This window comes from Felis catus, chromosome F1, assembly GCF_018350175.1.
Source record: "Felis catus isolate Fca126 chromosome F1, F.catus_Fca126_mat1.0, whole genome shotgun sequence".
NCBI lineage: Eukaryota > Metazoa > Chordata > Mammalia > Carnivora > Felidae > Felis > Felis catus.
Window position 1 is genome coordinate 30,837,464 of NC_058384.1, and position 17,542 is coordinate 30,855,005.

At 49.3% G+C, this 17,542-nt stretch overlaps 1 long non-coding RNA gene across 8 annotated transcripts in view; it reads left to right on the forward strand.

Annotated features, from left to right (window-relative positions):
- Nucleotides 1–17,542, forward strand: part of LOC123382781 — a 107,389-nt gene that overhangs the window by 50,442 nt on the left and 39,405 nt on the right. For 4 of the 8 annotated variants that reach the window (XR_006591698.1, XR_006591695.1, XR_006591697.1 and 1 more), the window contains exon 4: nucleotides 2,139–2,225. This is a non-coding gene — a long non-coding RNA (uncharacterized LOC123382781). Of the gene's footprint in view, nucleotides 1–2,138; nucleotides 2,226–10,990; nucleotides 14,268–17,542 lie in introns of those variants that run through there. The other 4 variants (XR_006591701.1, XR_006591699.1, XR_006591700.1 and 1 more) reach the window with 4 other exon arrangements.

Consider the following 17,542-nt stretch of genomic DNA (forward strand, 5'->3'; position numbering starts at 1 on the left):
CAGCACTGACCAGTGATGGGGTGGGGGGGGGGGTAAAGGGAGGGGTGGAGGGACAGCCCTCCATTTAGGGAAAGGTAGTGCCTGTGCTGGGTTTACAGAGACCTCACAGGGGGCGTGACAGGCTCCAGAAATCTCTGCTTGCCACCGAATTTCCCAGGATGTTTTTGACCGCTTTCTGACCCCTCTCCAAGGGTGTTGCACAACCCTCCCCAGGAATAGGTCTGCGGCAAATATGTCAAGAGTTTGGGTGAACCCTCTTCTCTCTGAGACCTTTGAATCCCAGAGGAGGAAGATGGTCTAGAATTAAACTTCAGAGAGAGGAAGAATTAGCTGAGGCGTTGCAGTTCTGCTGGGATTTTTTTTTCCCCTTAAAAACTATATAACACCATGTGCAGAGAAGCTCTAGCCTTAGAAGTTGACTCCAGCGGGCAGCAACGTGGAACAAGAAAGCATCTGTCAGGGAATAGCAGGTGACCTCCTTGAGCAGAAGTCACTGCAAGTGGCTAGACAAGGCTGCCCCTTCTCTGCCTGCTCCTGGGTGTGGTGTGAGGGGTTTTCTTGATGCACTGGAACCCAGAGGGTGGCCTGGAGCATTCACGTGGGCCTCAGGACACGTGGACCACCTGCCGACACTGGCAGTGTCCGTAACGCAGACGAGGTGCAAACCAGCTCACTTCGCTGGTGGCTGCTTATCAGAGCCCGGCTATGCTTGGTGCCTCCGCCTAAGAAAGCAGAGACACACACGAAACACTAATGAACATGTGCGATGTGTCAGGCATTCTTCTCGATCCGTTATCGGTTTGAATTTTTTGGACCCTCGCGACAGCCCTGTAAGATTATTTCTTTAAGGAGCTCAGACTTAGATTAGTCTTATTCCTCAGTTTCCATTTTCAGTGGTTAAGTTAATTGGAGATGTGATGTTTTCCCAGAAAAATCGCTTACTATTGAACACTTGCTTTGTGTCACACATTGTGCTAAGTATGGATTTTACACGTCTTTATTTATTATACACAAAACCACATTTTATAGATAAAGAAATGAAGGCCTTTAGCCTTTTGGAACATTGCCCTGAGATCACCCCTCAAGGAAGCTAGTCTAGCCTATTAGAAGGTGAGGGACCAGGGGAGGAGAACTGAGGCACCCCAGCCGAAAGCCAGCACCAACCACCAGACATAGGAACAAGGCCAACTTGTGTTTTCCAACCCAACCAACTCGCTAAATGCAGTTTCACAAGTGAGCCGAGGTGAAACCAGCAGATGAACACCCAATGAATCCACAGAATCATGAAAAACAGTATAACTATTGTCATTAAAAAAATGTTTTTAATGTTTATTTTTTTGAGAGACAGAGAGGGAGAGAGAGAGAGACAGAGTGTGAGCAGGGGAGGGGCAGAGAGAGAAGGAGACACAGAACTCCAAAGCAGGCTCCAGGCTCTGAGCTGTCAGCGCAGAGTCCTATGCGGGGCTGGAACTCAGGAACCATGAGATCATGACCTGAGCCAAAGTCAGACACTTAACTGACTGAGCCACCCGGGCGCCCCAGCTGTTATCATTTTTTTTTATGTGCGTTTCTTTATTTTGAGAGAAAAAGAGTGGAAGAGGGAGGATCCCAAGCAGGCTCCATGCCGTCAGCACAGAGTCTGATGTAGGGCTCGAACTCATGAACTGTGAGATCATGACTCGAGCTGAAATCAAGAGTCGGATGCTTAACCAACCGAGCCACACAGGTGCCCCAAAACTATTATCATTTGAATAGTTTTGGGGATGATTTGTTATTTAACAATGGATAACTGATACAGCCTCCTAGATCCCACTTCACTTACCCTTTCCCCCCAAACGACCACTAACAGCGGCCTTACAAAGGCATTGAGCCAGAATGAGAAGACCGCCCGGGAGGGAAGACCTGCAAACATTTGCTGGGTGGGCAGGTGGGTAGTGGAGTGGTCTCTGATGGAGTAGAGCTGAGAAAGTGACAATCCACACGGAGGCAGGAGGGGCACAGGATGACATGTGGGCCAAGGAGCCCCAGAGAACCTCCGAAGCCTGGGTGTTTTTAAAGGCACTGGGTACCACAGAAGACAGGAGCAAGGCGCAGCGCTAGGACGCAGGAAGCCACGGCTGACTCTCTTTTTTCCCCAGGAGAGACCGGAAGTTGTTATCCGGAGAAGCTGAACTGAAGGTGCTCTGGACTCCAGGACACTGGTCCCCGCGGAAAGTGACAGGGAGGTAGGAGCTTGGAAACCGGGAGATTAATTAAAAACTATAAATAAATGATGGGCCGTCAGATTCCCTGCCTGCTCCCAGAACCCCAGCAGCTAGGTGTCACTTCCCTTCCATGCAGGCAGCTGGAATATTCTTCTCCGGGTAGATTGAGTTTCTTCCTCACCCCCTGCCCTCTACTCCTAGGAAAAGACCTTCGTAAAATGTTGTATGAGGAGTCCCAGTAAAACAGCCTTCGAGCCATCTGGTCACCCTACTATGAAGTCAGCTGGACTATAACCCTGTCTTTCTCTTAAATATGAAGGGTCACCAGACATTTGAAATGAAAGAGGTCAAAACGGGAAAACAGGGGGTGAACTCTATAGCAAGCAGAAGAACCTTTTTTTTTTTGTGAAAAGAACTTATAAATTGGTAACCTCGGGGAAATATGACAGAAATAGAATTCTATGAAAAAGGAACAGAGAAGAAAGATTTCTTGGAAATTTAAAATATGATAAGAAAGGTTAAAAAACTCAGGAGAAGGTACCCAGCATGATTCACAAAAAAACTGTCCACACCGGAGACCGTCAGTATCAAACTTTCAAACACGGAGGATAAAGTGAATGTCTGGGAAACCCCAGAAAAAGAAAAACACTTAAGAGACAAAGGAATGGGGGGGGGGGGTGAGAGGGGCATCAGACTTCTCTCCGGAAGCACCGGATACAAAATAATGAAAGGATGCCTTCCAAATTCGGAGGGAAAATGATTTTCAACCCAGAATCTTATGCTCAGCCAAATCAATCAAATGCGAAGGGAAAATGAAAGAATAACCTTTTCAGACATGTAGGACTCAGAAACCATTCTCATCATGAAAGAGAAATCCACGGCACACAGAAACAGGGGCTTCAGCAAAGGAAAATCAGAGGGGAGTCTCGGGGCTAAGAGGGAGGGGCCATTCTGGAGAGGAGAGGCTCCCAGGGCCTCGAGGAGAAGGGGAGGGCTGACACATTTCCCTAGGTGAGTGGTGGGAAATGATCGCCGGGCCTCCCATAGATCCACTAAAGGAATGAGAGGAAATTGCTTTAAGTAGAAGAAACTAAGAAATGGGAAAGAGGTGGGGGATTACTTGTTCTCAGAAATAATACATAAGAAGCGCCTGGCTGGCTTGGTTGGTCTTAATCTCGGCGTCGTGAGTTCAGGCCCCACACCGGGTGTGGAGCGTACTTTAAAAAGGTAATAATAATAATAATAATAATAATAATAATAATATATAAGAAATAGAAGTTAGGTGAATATTTTGAAACCTGGAGTTAAGAGCAGAAGAAATACTGCTGCGGAGTTGAAAGTGGTTGCCTCAGAGGAGTAGAGAAGATTGGGGCTGGTTTCTGCTGTGTCTTTTAGCCTTGTTTGATATTTATTTATTTATTTATTTATTTATTTAATCAATCTATTTATTTATTGGGAGGGGAGGGGCAGAGAGGGAGAGAGAGACGCCCAAGCAGGCTCCACACTGAGAGCATAGAGCCCAATGTGGGGCTCGATCTCGCAAACCATGAGATCATGAGCTCAGATGCTTAACTGACTGAGCCACCCAGGCAGCCCCTAGCCCTGTTTGATTTGTAACTATGGGCATAGGTCACTTGAATAAAATAAACATTATTGTTATTTATTTATTTATTTTTTCGAGAGAGAGCGTGTGAACAGGAAAGAGGGGCAGAGGGAGAGAGAGCGAGCGAGCGAGCGTGGATCATGACCTGAGCTGAAATCAAGAGTCAGACGCTTAACCAACTGAGCCACCCAGGGTCCCCCAAATATTAATTTTTATATGGAAACAAGAGCATGGGTTTGAGAGTTCAATGACAGAGTTTAAATCTCTCTCTACTCTTACAGACGGCAGCACTTGGGTCAGGCCACTGGCCTTCCTCAGCCTCAGGTTCCTTATCTACCTTGCAAACCTGAAGTGAGAATTTAACATAATTTCTGTGAAGGGCTCAGCACAGAATAAATGCTCAATAAATGATAGCCATTATAGTTTTTTTAAGTTTATTTATTTTGAGAGAGAGAGAGAATGAGCAGGGGAGGGGCAGAGAGAGGGGGAGAGAGAATCCCAAACAGGCTCTACACTGGCAGCACAGAGCCCGATGCAGGGCTCGAACCCACAAACTGTGAGCTCATGACCTAAGCCGAAACCAAGAGTCAGATGCTCAACCCGCTGAGCCACCCAGGTGCCCCATGGCCATTATAGTTTTTAAGATTTCTGAGAAATTCCATGGTAGAGAGCGAAAGCAAACTCCACTCCCGAGGTTTCGGAGGAGTCTATAGAAAGCCTGGAAAAGTGTCACCCTGACGTCTGCCAGTACACTGTCCAGCTGTTATTAAGCTGCAGACCTTCTGCAGGCCCCCACTCCGTCCGCTCAGTATCTGGGTTATTAGCGATGGTGTGGTCAGCTTTCAGAGAAGGTTAGCAGGAGTTAGGGGTGTGCAGGGAGCAGCTTTTCACGTAAAGGCCCAATTCATTCCCAGGGCCTGCTGGCTGCGTGAGGGTCTTCCTTCTGACACAATTGTCCCACACAAAACATTACCTCTGTGGAAGATGGGGCGTTCTATGCAGAGCTGGGAGAAGGCAGCTTCAGGCTCATCTGGGGGTGGGGAGCACACTGGCATCAGGCAGAGAGGTCCTGCCCCTGACCTGCCTGGATCCTGGGCTAGAGCCACCAACAGGGCCCTGGTGCCCTACCCAACCACGGGGGCCTCGAAGGAGGGCCTGAGGCTGAGTATGCTGACCCCCTGGCCTCACTACGTACACAGATTTATTTCAACAAATATATTGAGTGGGGAAAAGTCTGGAGAGAGAAAGAGACCCTAACATGTTAACCACAGTTCTCTCTGAATGGTGGGATTTGAAGTGCTTTCCATTTCTTCCTGCTTATCTGTATATTTCAAGTTTTGTACGACACTCATCCATTCTCTTTGTTCTTTTAATTAATAATAATCATAAAGAACAAGGTGACGAGTCCTTGCAAGGGGAGTGAGTGCCGTAGGAGAAAGTTCCATGGCCCTAAAACAGATGACCTTCAGCCCAAGAGATTCCATAACAGCAGGGAACGTGTCAGTCCTCTGCCCGCCAGGATTTCTAGAATTCAGAGAACCCGTTTTGGGAGGAACACAGGAGGGTTGGCAAGGAAGGATGATAGGAAGAAAAAAAAAAAAAGTCGGTACTTCAGCAACACTTACTCATGCAAATGTGCTGCTCTTCACTGTCAACTCACTCCCTCCTTACGAGGACCTCATGAGATCAGGTCAGTCATCGTCCCCACCGGACAGATGAGAAACTGCGGCCCGGTGAAGTTAAGCACCTGCCCAAGGTGCCAGCTGGAACATGAACCCAAGCATCCAGCTCTGGGGGCTGGGCTGGTAACCACCGCACTGTACAAGGCTGGGAGACATGGAACTGCAGTCAGGGAGTGCGTGGGAGATGCTGAAGTTCCAGGGATGCTCATTATTTCCTGAAGAAAAGTTCTTTTTTATTTCCTGGAGGTCTGCCCAGTGAGAGAGACCAAGGTCGCAGTCATGGACTTGGGCATCCGCCGCTTTCAGCCTGGAACTGAGGCTCCGCTAACATCTCCTGGGACCTCATGCACCTGGCTGGTTTACTTGGTGCCATCAGTGTCTAGGCCTGTGTCCTGCACATCACTGATTGTTGGATACTGATGATGTGGCCCCATTTTACCAGTAAGGAAACTGAGACTCAGAGAAGTTAAGGAAAGCATTCAAAAATCCCACCGCAAATAAATATTGGAGCTGGGTTTGGAGATTGGATTCTGATCCCAGGAACCGTGGCTCACACTCACCCTCTTCAACAGTCCTGTTTCAAGGCGTAGCATGTCACGAGACACATCTGTGGCCACCTGGGAGCCGCAGCAGCCAGTCATCCCAATGGGCAGCAGTCTAGGAGCAGGGGAGAGGGCAGCTGGGCCACAGGAGAAACAGAGTCACTGACAGGAAACAGCATGGAGTGGTGGTCAAGGGCATGGACTCGGGGCCAGATGTCCAAAATGTGGCTCTACTTAGTAACCATGTGACACTGGGCAAGTTAATCACTCTGAGCCTCAGTTGCACTTTTGTACACTAGAGGCAATATCTCATGGAGTTGTTACAAAAATTAACTAAATTAGTACATACAGAATACTTAGTACAGCAGCTGGCCCATGACAGGGATGTGTGTGTGTGAAAAACAGCACCAAACTGGGTAAATATCCACAGGATCCATTCATGAGGACCCAGCCACTTCTGTGTTCCATGTCCAAATCCACAGCAAGGGACTACCATTAACTGAGTGTCCTGTACCCACCTTTGCTACTCTATCAAAATATACCTGAAAATTTAATGACTTAAAACAACCACCATCTTTTTGCTCACGATTCTGTGGGTTAGTGATTTAGGCTGCTATCAGTGGGGCCATTCTTCTGTTGGTCTCACTAATGGGGCTGCAGCCAGCTGGGACATCAGCTGAGGGCTGTTTGCTTGACAGCAGGCTTTCTAAACCATAGCACTATTGACATTTGGAACCGGATGATTCTTTGTTGTGGGCACTGTCCTGTGCATTGTAAGATGATGTTGAACAGCATCCTTGGTCTCTACCCACTAGATTCCAGTAGCACCCCCCACACAGACAATTAGGACAACTAAAAATACCTCCAAATGTTGGCAAATGTTCTCGGGGGCGGGGGCGGGGGTTGCAAAATTGCCCTCTGGCCAAAGACCACTGGTCCAGAGGAACTCAGCATGAAGACTTGTCTTTGCTCCTATAGTCTTGTCTTCCAGTAGCACAGACTTCCTGATAGCAGGAGTGGTGGGGGACAGGAGGCGGCCCCAGCAGCAAGAGAGAGAGAGCAAGCCCCCACGCACAGATGCTGTGCAAGCCTTTTCCTGCATCGCATTTGCTGATGTTCCATTGACCAAAGCAGATCATATGGTCAGGCTCAGAGCTACTGTGAGCAAGGATGACACGATGGTGTGGGAATGGAGGCCTCCAGATCTGGAGCCACCACTGTAACAATAACCACAGTAATTTGTCCGCCATGCGGATGATGAGTGTTGCCGGTGGGCACACAGCACCAGGGGAGGGGAATGTGACCTTGGGCAGGTCTCTTTCTCATTGTGACCTCATCTGCACAATGAGGGAAGGGCTTATTCTGAGTGGTCCCCAGGCTCAGGGGCTCAGAGGTGCTAAGAGAGAGATGGTTGATTTCATAGAGGCAGTGTGCATCACATCAGGGGGACACTGGACCCTGCTGTGAGAGGGACCTTCCTTGGTCCTAACACACCCCAGACTGGCATCTGCTTGGCTCCGCTGGCCCTTCTAAATGGCCTTTCCCAGGCTAGAAAATCTTGGATTTTAAAATAGAAACAGGACAAAATACTTTACAATCCTACAACATCTCGTGGGTCTCAAAAAGCTTCTCCATGCTCTGTTAGGTAAGATGACATGCAAACTCCCACACTGCAGCGTCTTAGTATAATAAAATCCTAATTGACTGTCCAGAGCGGGTGATCCTGACTGGGGGGAAGGGACCCTGCCATCCAGGAAACCAGGCTGTGGTTTCCACGTTACCCTAGGCAATGACATCCTACTGGCAGATGGAAGGAAAAGCAAAGAATCACATGGGAAGCAGTCATGAGCCAGACCCGTGAGTGGCCACCTCCCTCTGCCCACGAGCCATGAACCAGAACTCAGTGGACGTGGGGAGGGATAAGAGCTGGAAATGAAGGTAGTAGCTATGAGCTCAGGAAGAAAGGCCAACAGACTCAGTGAACTCAGAGTAGTTTCTACCAAAAAACACACTTCCTCATGATGTCTCCACAAGGGCCCTGGCAGGAAGGGATGTTCCTGTGTGCTCCCAGCTGGGCCTCTGTGTGTGGAGACAGGAGGGACACAGCTGACCTTTGAGTCCAAAAGTCAAAGCTAGAGCTTTCTTTTGCCATTTCACCTGACATATCATATAGAAGATGTGATGTGATATGATATGGTATGATCTGATATGATTTATATTGGCAGGACCTGTGGGATATCTTCAGTTTCTGTGATCTGGTTTCTGGTATGCCCACCCCAACTTCTTCCGTACTCTGAGTCAGGGCTTGGGTTGACTCGGGGAATGCAGTACGGCTGGAAAAGGGAATCCAGCCCTCCCTCCCTCCCCTACTCAGGCTCTAGGTGACAGCCCTGTCTTTGTCCCCTCCTTCTCTCCCTCGTCCTTTGAATTTGGGGTTAAGTTCTACCGAGTTCATCCCTCCAGTCTGCCCCACCCCCATTGCCATCACTGCTCCTCCCCGGTCACACCGCCATTACCAATTCAATCCACCTTCCCTCAGCTTTGGACTCAAGCCCAGCCCTGGTGCTTATTATTAGCATTGTGAGTTGGAGCAAGTGACTTCAAGCCAGTGTCTCCATAAGGATGATAATCTTATCTAGAAGACATACAGTAAGAATTGTGTGAGCCAAACGTTCAGGTAAAATGACTTTTGGAAACTGCAAAGCACCCTGCAATGCCCCCTGCTCCCACTGCTCCTCGTCTGGGGAGGGGACCCCTGTCCACATCCTCAGGCCTCCTGTTGCCCACAGGGAACTTCCATCCTTACCCTGGCAGTCCATATCTTCCACAGTCTGGATCCAACTTCAGTTCCCACTTTTTCCCTTTATGGGTCCAGCCAGACAGAAGACTTGCCGTCTCCCACACATGGCCCTTGTTTCCCCCTTCTTCGAAATTTGTCTCCGTGCCTTTGAGTTCATTCCTCCTCCTAAATGCCTCTCCTGTTTTCACGTGCATCATCTCTCCCTGTGTTGCAAAGCAGGATACTAACTTTCTCACCAAGGAACTTCCACCCCTTCTGAATTCTTGTCATTCCCACTTGGAAACTGTTCTGCTTGTACTTAATGCCACAGGTTAAATTATAGCACATCAGCCTGGGTGCCCAGGACAGGCATGCAGAGTAAGACGCGGCAAGACATGTACACGGCAAGACGGGGTCCTGGTCATGAGGGGCTTTCTGACTGCCTAGGAGGATAGACACAAATATAGTCAAGTACCCGCAACAGAGAAAGGCCTTTAGACAAGTGCTAAGGAGAGGAAGCAGTTCTGGATTCTGCAGAGAGGCTTCCCGGCCTCTCAAGTGAACCAAACTGGGCCTTGAAAGGTGCCTGGCATACCAGCAGGTGGAGAGGGAGAGGGAGGACCCCCAGTAGGGGACACGGGATGTGCAGTGTGGCATATTGGTTCAGGGATGTGGCTTCATACCCCTCAAGGGTGGGATTCCTGCTGGCTCATTTTCGCCTCCCCAGAGCAGTTCCCGGCCACAGGGCACTGTCTCCACTAGCCCATGATGAGCGTCACAGGGCCACGGAGCATCAGGGGCACCAGGCTGGGGGTGCTCTGCCCTGGGAAGCTTCCCCACTGTCTCTCCAGAATGTCTGTGGTGTGTACTCAGAACATCTATTAAATGAGTGGTGGCAGGCTATGAAAGAACCTCTCAACTCTGTCAGAGCCCTCTGTGACCAGAAGCAAGGCACTTCTCCCCTCCAGACCTCCGTTTCCCCGTCAAGTGAGTTGATCTCAAAGGCACAAGGCACCCCTATGGCAAGGAGATGTAGCCCATTAGTTGCAGAGTCAGGATACTGGGTACAAATCTCCAGCTTCCCAAGTGACTTCAGGTCAGCAAATGAATTTCTCTACGCCTCAGTTTTCTCCTTCGTAAAAGGGAACAATCATACTGCAAAACCGAATCAGAACACCCTAAGTGGCATCCAAAGAATTCAGTTGCACTTATGTATATTTACACATATACATAATATACTATATATATAAATATGTTAGGGGCGCCTGGGTGGCTCAGTTAAGCGTTTGACTTCGGCTCAGGTCGTGATCTCGAGGTTAGTGCGTTCAAGCCCCTAGTTGGGCTGTGTGCCTACAGCTCAGAGCCTGCAACCTGCTCTGGATTCTGTGTCTCCCTCTCTCTCTGCCCCTCTCCCACTCACACTCTCCCTTTCTCTCAAATATAAAATAAACATTAAAAATTTTTTAAAGAGATAAATATGTTAATATATATAAAATGCTAACATAGTAAGCGTGCAATGAAAGTGATTAATTGGTAGTAGAAAACCAGAGATCCCTAGCAGGGCTCAGGTGTGGGCTCGGGCTCACTGAGGACCTATTTGTGCACTGGCTGAGAGCATATCAGGGAGGGACCCTGGCAGGGCTGCGGCCCCACTGTCTGAGGCCTGGAATCGAGCCTGCCTCACAGCACCTTCCAGGGCTGGTTCTGCTCTGCCCAAGGTTGGATCTAGAAATCCCTGGGTGGGGAGAACCTGACTTGGGAATTACCTCTGAGTGAGCAAAAAAAAAAAAACAAAAAAAACAAAAAACTATTCTTCAAGGTCCCAAGAGGATAGCAGGAAGACATGTCAGAGACCACCCTCCTCCTTTTCTGTAAAAATGCTCCAAATCATGTGCGTGATTAATATCCCAAACACTTTTTTCCCTGTTGGTCTGTATCACAAGAGAACAGTTAAGCTACTTTTTGCTCACAGGGGAATTAAAAAAAAAAATTAAAAAAAACTAAATAAATAAACTGCTAACCAAAAAAAGAAAGAAAGAAAGAAAGAAAGAAAGAAAGAAAGAAAGAAAGAAAGAAAGAAAGAAAGAAAAAGAAAGAAAAAAGAGTGTCTAAATAAAGCCAGCTCCTACCACCCCAGCCCAGGTGAGAACTCCTTGACACTGGCCCTCTTCTCTCCCCAGGCAGAGCTTGCTGGGACAGGACTGCCCACCTCCCTACTCCACTCCTCCCTGTGACCCAGCAGCATTAGACCATCTGCAGATGCTTCTAAACCAGGGAGGTCAATCAGGAGCCTGAGTCCCACGTGCATCCCAGACTAGACCCGGAAAGGGCTTTCGCATTGTGATGTGGGCACACCTCCATTCTGCACCTTATAAGCACAGGTATCCGTGTGGGAGGGGATTCTGGACAGCCCCCCCTTTACAGACGAAGAACTAAAGCCAGGAGAGGAGTCAGCCACGCCTCCCTGGCTGATTCTTCTCTGTTCTCTTTCTGTTTCCTTCTCACCTTCTTCCTGATCTCTAAATGTTGGTGTGCCCAGAGCTCAGCACACAGACCCTCCCACACTATGGCAGGAACCTCACCCAGGCCTGTGGCTTTTATGCACCACTCACATGCACCTGTGGGCCGCTTTCAGCCGTGGATCCGTAGCCCAGACTCTCTGCCGGACTCCAGGCTCATACATCCAACTGCCCACTCAGGGTCCCCTCTGGGATGCCTCATGGGTGTCTCTCTTTGCGTGGGTCCAAACTGAGTTCCTGACCTTTCGTTCTCCCAGTGCATTTGAGTTCGTGGCAATTCCATCATTGCTCAAGCCAATAACCTTCGAGTCACTCTTGGCTTCTGTTTCTCACAGACTCCTGCCCAAACCATCAGCAGATCTGCTCCTTCCCATCTCCGCCCCACCACCCTGCTTTGAGCCACCATCAGCCCTGGTTTGGTTTGTAGTGGTCTTCTCTTTGGTCTCCCTGCTTCCACTCTTGGGCCCTGTGGTCTGTTATAAACTAACTGAGAAGCCAGGCTATCCTGGGAAGATAAAAGTCAGCTGAGGTCCCTGCTCAGCAAAAACCCCTCCAATGGCACCCCATCCCAGAAATAGTACTGTTCCATGTTACCCTTCCACCTGAGGTCCTGGCCCACATTCCCTCCCTGCTCCCTCCATGCCAGCCACAGTGGCCCCCCAGTACACCAGGTGTAGATGCACCCACACCTTGAGGCCTTGGTATTTGCATCTCCTCTGCTTGGCACACTCCACACCCCCACCCCACCCCCACCCCCCGCTCCCAGGTATCTGCATGCCTACTCCCCCTCCTCCTGGGCACACCTTCACTCCTCCTCCTTATGCAAACCCCATCTTGCCAGTGAGGTCTTCCCTAACCTCCTCAATTTAAGTTGTACCCCCCTCCATTTTCTGTCCCCCCTTTCTACTTTATTTTCCTCCATGACGCTTACCACCAAACAGGCTATAGTTTGTTTATTTTGTTTATTTTTCTCCTCTGACTGGAATATAGTAAGTTCCCCGAGGGCAGAGATTTTTATCAGATGCACAGTAAGGGCTCCGTAAATATTCGGTCAACGTAGAAAGAACAGGAATCAGAGGTTCTGGCGTGTGTGTGTCACCTTTTCCCATGAATGCCGTTGCACTTAGCCAGTGAATGAAAGAGGAAGAGAACACCTTAGATCAATGCCTCCTTGATGAGGGACACTGATCAACTTTGAGGGGCACTGAGGCCTAGTGAGGGGAAGGATATCCCAGATAATCACAGAACACGACTTCAGAGCTGGGACTGGATCCCTCACACCCATCTCCCCGAGTGTATGCTCTGATCTCCCTGCCACCCACGGCTAGATAGAGGCCACTCCGTGCTGACAGCAAGTTCCAGTCTCATAAGCCACAAATAAGAACGAGGAACAAAGAAAACAAAGAAGTGAGGTGTGGGGAGGGGGTATTTTTAGCTTTGTTGGTTTCTAAGTGCATACATATATAGAAAGGTCTATAAGTATGGCTATATATAGTTATTAAATCAGGAAGCAAGTTGAGTGGGGGGTCAGCTTTTCCGGGGGTGGCTGTGAGCCTGTTGCAACATGAACAGTTTTGGATCAGAGTGGCTGATTCCGAGGAAAGTGGCCTGCTGAGTCAACTGGAAGCTGCCTACCTCACGCCAGGAGTCCAGAAAGAGTCCAGGGAGCTATATCCTCCTTTTTCCTCTCCTCAGTCAGCCAGAAGAAGCAGTGAAATTCCAAGACCCACCCAAAACCCGGTTCCTGGCCAAGGCTTTTATGGTCAAAATCTCCCTTGTGTAGATGGCGATTCTGAAGATGGATGCTGAGGGGAAACCTGGAGCCCCTGCACCCAGCCGACCAGAGACACCTGCCTTTGGCCATCGGGAACTTTCCCAGACCTCAGGCCAGGCTAAAGGATGAGGCCTGGGTCAGCACGGAGCACTTCTTATTAGCCAGACACTGTTCACTACATTTGATCTCATTTCATACAACACCTTACTAGGGAGGTACTTTTATAATCATCTCCATTTCACAGTTGGAGAAACTGAGGCAAAGACTGGATAAGTAGTGTACGCAGGTCTCCTCTTAGGTGGCAGACCCAAGCAGTCTAGCCTCACCGTCCAGGCCCTTAACCACGAGCCACACTGGCTAGAGGGCGGGAAACCTGGGTCAACGCCCAAACTGTGTGGCCTTCATTCATTCAGCAAGTGTTTACTGAGTATTTACTATGTGCATGGTACCTCTGGGCTCTGGGATGTGTGGCTGGCTCCAGGGCTGGAGGCCACAAATCTCTGGCTGGACAGTGAGCTAAGTGATGAATGTAGAGCAAGCACATTGGTTGCTTGTGGAAAGTGAATGAGGGCAGGTCTTTCCTCTCACCTGGGGCAGCCTGAGGGAGGTATCCTGATTCGAGCCGTAGAAACAGGGGCTGGTGTCCCTCTGTGCAGCAGGAGAAGGACCAAGCCCTGGAGTTGGGGCAGATCCCTGCCCTGGTACAGATTATGTTATAGTTGGGGAGACACAGACAATGACCACAAATAAATGAGATAATTAGGATGGTTACAAAGGCCCTAAAGAAAACAGGGTGGTGGGACGGCCCTAGGTTGAACTGTGTTCCCCAAGAAGTTATATGTTGGTGCTGTCCCCTAGAATGTGGCTTTATTTATCAAGGTAATCGAGTTAAAATGAGATTATGGTGGGCTCCCACCCATTATGACTGGTGTCCATATAAAAAAAGGGAAATCTGGACAGAGGTACATGGGCACAAGGCCACGTGAAGATGAAGAGACCAGGGTGATGCATCGACAAGGAACACCAGATTTCCACAAACAGCTGGAAGCTGGGAGAGAGGCCTGGAACAGATTCTCCTCAGAAGGATCCAGCCTCTCTGACGTCTTTATCTTGGGCTCCTAGCCTCAGGGACTATGAGAAAATAAATCTTTGTTTCTTAAGCCACCCAATCTGTGGTGCTTTGTTACGCAAGCCCTGACAAACCGATACAGGGACCAAGAGTGTCTGGGGAAGAACAGGATTACTTGAGCTAACACACTGGGCGATGTCTGAAGATGGGACATTTGGGCTGAGCCTGAACATTGAGAAGGAGACAGTCCTGCGGAGAGCTGTGGAAGATCCACACCCCAGAGATGGAAGCAGACTTGGCATATCTACGGAGAGATGGCAGGGCCAGGTGGCTGGAGCAGGGGGAGTGAGGGCAGAGAGGGTCAAGGGAAGGTCAGATGGAAGGCAGAGGCCAAAGCAGGTAGGGCCTCATGGGACATGCTGGGAATTTGGATTTCACACTAACAGCAATGGGAAGCCAGTGGAGGGAGTGATGTGAAGCGATTTTCCCCTTCTAAAGATCTCCTTGGCTGCTTCATGGAAAAGGCCCTTGAGGGTCAGGTCGGTGGAGACCGGTTAGCAAATGGGGCTCATGTTCTGCTGAGAAATGAGTGCCCTCAGCCGAGGGCGCTGGAGAGGGGTGGGGGATGGTCTGTGTGGTGATAAACTCTGGAGAACCCCAGTTACTGGAGAACCCCCCAACAAGACTTGCCCGTCCTGGGATGAGAGGGAAAGAGAGGCATCGAGGATGACCCCTGGGATTTTAGTCTGAGCCACTAAAAGAACAGCAGTGCTTTTTACAGTGGGAAAAGGAAGGGGGTGGGGAAGGGGGTTTCTTGAAGAGGAAGACTGACAGCCAGCTTCCATCCAGATAAGATTTATAAGATGAGGCCAAAAGGCAAGTTAGAGAGACCTAGTCCCTGTGCTAAGACTCACAGCCTGAGGGAGACAGACATGTTAGCAAATGACAGAAACACCATGTGCCAAGTGGCCGGCTACACACAGCTAAGGGAATTAACTCTGGGGAAGTTGGACAAAAGAGGAAAGGTTTTTGTTTTGTTTTTTCAAAATAATTTCAGACTTACATAAAATGTTGCAAAAATAGTACAAAGAATTCCCGAATATCTTTCACCTAGTTTCCCCAAGTGTTGACATCCTACAGACGTACAGTTCAGTCCTCAAGACGGAAATCAACATCAGCCACAGACCTCCTTCAGATTTCATCAGCTGTCTCACTCATGTACTTCATCGGGTCTGGGAGCCAGTGCAGGGACCCCACATAGTATTTAGTTGTCATGTTTCCTTAGGCTCCTGGGACAGTTCCTTCATCTTACTCATTCGTGACCTTCATGCTTTTGAAGAGTACCAGCCAGTTATTCTGTAGAATGTCCCTCAACTTGGGTTTGGCTGGTGTTTCCTCAGCACGTGTGTTTTGACAAGAACACCACAGAAGTGATGCTGTGCCCTTCTCAGGGCATTGTATTGGGCAGTACGTACATGAGGCCAATCTGTTGGGTTTCTTGTTATGTTGACTTTGATCACCTGCCTAAGGCAGTGTCTGCTAGGTTTTTCCGCCACAAAGATACCATTTTCCACTTTGCAATTAACAAGCATCTTGTGGGGAAATACTTTGAGATTATGTAAACATCCTGTTTCTTACCACATTTTCACCCACGAATGTTTGTTTCCACTGATGATTCCTGCTTTAAACAATCATTATTGTGAGTGTTTGCCAAACGGTGGCTTTCTATTTCCATTGTGTCTTCTAACATCTATTCATTGGAATTTTGCTGTGAGAAAGAGCTGTCCCCTCTCCCTTATGTATGTATTCAAATACTTGTGTATATCGGATAGACCCATTATTTCTTATTTTGCCTTTAATTTATGTTATAATCTATTTTGATTATTATTTATTTTGTTGATGAGATTACCTCAGATTTGGTCATCTTGAACCCCTTCAAGTTGGCCCCTGTGTTCAAAAGGAAAGTTTTGAGCTGGGTCATGAATGAGGCATAGGGACTTACAGGAAGACAGAGAACAGAGGTTCCAGGCTTGAGGGCCTGAGGACAACTATGGGCATGACACCCAGTGCTCTCTGAGGATGCTGGCCGGCCTCTGGGCTTGCTATTTCTGACCGTGAGGGCCAGGAGCATGCAGCCACATGCCTTGCTCAGGGGGAGAGACCTCCACTGATGATGCCCCCCCCCCCCCCCACACACACACACAGGACTTCCCTAGGGACAAATTCTCTGGGGATGCGGTTGCTACAGCTGTTCCCAGCATTTGGGCTATTCATGCATCTGCCTGGATTTGCTCAAGAGGGGCCCTCCACCAAGCCCATAGACCCCTCCAGCCACTTCCTGCCTGCCACTGCTCTGCCAGATTGGCCATCACTCAGGGCTGTGATGTCCCCACTGGTTGGCCAATGACTGAAGGGTGTTCCCTTCAGCCTGAAGGGCTTATATCAGGGGAAGTAGTGAGGCTCTTGGAGCTATGGAGTGACAGAACCACATGTAGAGACATGTCCTAGAGTCTCATCTGGGTGAGACTGGCTATTGTTTGGTTTGTTGTCATCTTCTCTCTCTTTTTTTTTTTTAATTTTGAATGTTTATTATTTTGAGAGAGAGACAGAGACAGAGTGTGAGTGGAGAAGGGGCAGAGAGAGAGAGGGAGACACAGCATCTGAAGCAGGCTCCAGACTCTGAGCTGTCAGCACAAAGCCCAGCGCAGGGCTCGAACCCACGAACTGCAAGATCATGACCTGAGCCCAGGTCAGATGCTCAACTGACTGAGCCAACCAGGCACCCCTGTTGTCATATTTTCAATCCAGGTCCCCTGTGAAGTCTTGAGGAATGCCCAATAGTGTGTACCTAGTGGGCAGAGGGCAGGAAAGTGGCAGCTGGATGACTGTCAGTCTGGTCCAAGCCCCTGGCAACAGGGATGGAGCTCTGCCCCAAAGGCAGAATGACAGAGACAGTTGGTGGCTAGGGAAGACCCAGTGTTCGGACCCCTCGTGTCCTTCTCACCACTGCACGTTCCCAGTCTGTGCTCCTTCTTGTTTCTCAACCGCTGATGAGGTCACAGTCTGGGTTTATGTGTCCATTTCCCTCCATCCTCCCCAGCAGGCAGAGAGACAGAGGCCCGTGTTCTGGGCCCCCTCTGGGGCAGGGCGTCTCAGCACCTGAGCAGCACGGGCCCCTCCCCCACAGGGAAGGAGAGCTGTCCTGGGTCTTTCAGCAAGTGCAAGGCTGAGGTCAAGCCCAGGCTCACCTTGCGACCTCTTCTGGCTGGATGCCTGTGACCTCTCCCAGACCTGGCACTGAAGCTGGCATCGGCTGCCATTTCTGCCCTCTCTCATTCCTCTTCCTTCAGTTCAGGATGAGAAACAGGGT